Source organism: Maylandia zebra, linkage group LG15 (genome assembly GCF_041146795.1).
Source record: "Maylandia zebra isolate NMK-2024a linkage group LG15, Mzebra_GT3a, whole genome shotgun sequence".
In the NCBI taxonomy this organism is placed as follows: Eukaryota; Metazoa; Chordata; class Actinopteri; order Cichliformes; family Cichlidae; genus Maylandia; species Maylandia zebra.
In genome coordinates this window covers 40,871,418-40,874,519 of record NC_135181.1, presented here as the reverse complement: position 1 = coordinate 40,874,519, position 3,102 = coordinate 40,871,418, and positions in this window count along the sequence as shown.

Genomic DNA, 3,102 nt, shown 5'->3' with positions numbered 1-3,102 from the left:
ACTGGCTATTGACATTTCAAACACTCTTCTTGCAAAGCATTAAAACTTTCTTGCCCTGCAGAGGTGCAAAGGTGCAAAGCCCTAAAATCTTAAATCAACCAGAATTGAAGGGGGTCAAAAGCCTGAAAGTCTAAAATAATCGTGTTTGCTAAAGTCTGAATCTATCTCACTGAGTTGTGGTCGTTCAGCTCCACGCTGACTCCGCCCGTCTCTGCCTAAATGAGGCTCCTCTGGCTCCAGACATGTGGTAAACCCGAAGTGCAGACTTTAATCCGTCTCTTCAGAAAACAGAGGGGGACCACACAAGACTGCAGACCGGATTCGTACAGTCTGACTCCTACTCAGGATTTACAGACAGTGATTCAGGCGTCTGAGAGGTGTTTCCACCACGCTTCGCCCAGAAATCTGTTGCTTTTGCAGTATTTTCAGGTTCAGACAGTGCAGAGTTTTCCCTCCTGCACAGACTGTTCAGGATGTGTGGAATTATGTCTGCACGGATCCAGACTCAGCTTTCTGTCTGTCTGTTTCTCTGTCTCCCTACGAGGCTATTAAATTGTGTGTTTCCTCTCAGGCTGCTGCTGTCAGACAGAGTGTCCACATTACAAGCTGCAGGCCTCATCAAACATTAAACCTTTTCCATAAATGGATTCTCTGCTCCAGAGTCAGAGCCGCTGCAGTTGGACGGTTTTCTGGGTGTTGCCACTGCGCTGCATTCCTGAATCCTGAGCAGCCTGAGAGGAATGTGAGAAATGCAGGAGGCATGTGACAGCACTTGACAGTTCAGGAGCGTCTGCATCCGCACAGATAATATCACGAGACTCACGGTGGGCAGATACTGGCACATCTCTCTGTCTGTGCAGCAAGGGTGACAATCTGTGAGTCACAAGTTGTAGTTCAGGGGTCACAGAAGCACATCAGTGGCTGTCATCAAACGATGTTAATAAGAGTCATTTAAAAGTTGTCAAGTAAATACATCAAAGACAGTTTTCACAGTCATTTTAATGATGTATCAGTACATAAACGGTACGGACTGTGGCGACATCGCTGTTTTTGTGGAACTCGATCAATGCACGGTTATTTTTTTTAATGACCGTATTTTAACTTAAATCATAATCTCCAAAACCAACCATGTGATTAAACCCAACCAGCAAATGGGAAAATAAACCACAAAGGTACACAATGCCACGGTCTCCCAGCTGTTAAACACGGCTACTCACGTGATGCAGACACGATGCATCTTTTAGTGGCTGTCACTGCCACAGTGGGCGTATCAGTTCACCCCCCAAAAAAAGAAAAAAAGTGACCAGGCAGTATTTGACAAAGTGCTTTGAAGGGCCTTTCCTTACAAAATAAAGTGCCAGGAGTTGAGTGTTATTGTGAAGCAGCACTGCATAAAAAAGTTGAGTTATTCTCCAGGAACACACCTCTACAGGCGGGAAATGTGGTGAACAATGGAGCAGAAATAGAAGGAGCTTTTAGCCACAGTTGGTGTGTGTGTGTGTGTGTGTGTGTGTGTGTGTGTGCGTGCGTGCGTGTGTGTAAAAGCAGAAGACACTGCAGAATGTAGACTCTGGCTGAAACTATGAGGAGAGCGCCCCTGCTGGTCGTAGATCATGAATGATTGATCACTGACTGGCCTTCATGGAGACCCTGAGCCTCAGAAGCACAGATGCACCTGAACATGACTAAACAGTTTTTTGGAGGCGTGACAGGCAGCAGGGTGTCCCCGTTGGGAAGACATGTGTTGAGCTGTCCCACTTTCCGAACCGCCTCCTCCCCACAGAAAGTCTGAGCAGCAGCTGTTAAACCCCCTCACTGTCTGCGAGCTGCTGCAGGTTTTCTATCTTTGTCGTGTTTGTGCCACAGTCTGCAGATTCAGACCGACTTTATAATGTTTAGTCTTATGTCCACACAGAGGCATCCAGAGGGTTGCTGTAATTATGGAGGCTTTCACTCAATTTGTTCCCATGACACGCTGACGTCTGATGCCTTTATTTCCCCAGAAGCCAGCCTGGAAAAGATGTATATAAATCTTATGAAGTTTGTATCTGTCTGTGTGAAACTTGTATGAAAAGCATACAAGAGTGAAAACAGATATAAGATCCCTTGAAAAATTATATAATGAAACTTGTATGTTTTGGATACTTACTAAAATAATATATGAAAGTAATGAGAAAGTGGCCACTTTCATGAGTGAATCATATATGTTTTTACTATTTCTTTTCCATGTGTGTGCAGCTGCAGACGTTTCACTCTGCATTGCAGGCCTGTTTTGTATTTTAATTTGTTTGTGTGCACTCATGTCTCGACCCCTTTCTGACCCCGATCCTGTGGGGTCAGTGACTGGGGTGAAAATTCACACCTTGAGTCCTTCAGAGCTTCAGAGAAGCTGCAAGCATGAAGGTGTCGACTTGGAAACACGCTTCACGTCTCCGACGGCCCAGAAATCAAACGATGATGACTCTTCTTTTTCTTTGTTGTATTTATACAGATTTGAACACCTCATATGTATTTTGCTATTTGTTGGTGGACAGATTTTTTCCTGCCTTTTAAGCACTTTGTAAATGTTTAACTTTGAAATAGTTTATTTCATGTTATATATGTTATATATTGTCTAAAAGGTAATACTACACCAGTAAAAACTGCATTTCTGATGACATAACATTTTGCAAATGCAGGTCGCTAAAAAAACCAAAAGCATCCGATTAAAAAACACTGTCACCTGCTATGAAAGCCACTGATGCAATGCTCTTCTCTGCCATGTTTAAATCTTTATTGTGATTCCTTCCAGTCTCTTCTCTACTTCACTGTAACATCATGTCTTGCTGACAAATTAAAGTGTTTCAGGCTATAAGTCACACTTATAGCACTCTACTCTTTACACTTCAAGTACTTTATCTACCTCACATCCATGGCCAATTTGGAATCACCAGTTAACCCAACAAACACGTCTTTGGGCTGTGGAGGGTAGCTGGAGGAAACCCACACAGGTACAGAGAGAATATCCACAGAGAAAGGCTGGAAACGTAAACCAGGAAACTGCTTGGTGTGACACAACAGTGCTAACCACTGCACCATCCCAAGATCCCTTAAGTGTATTTA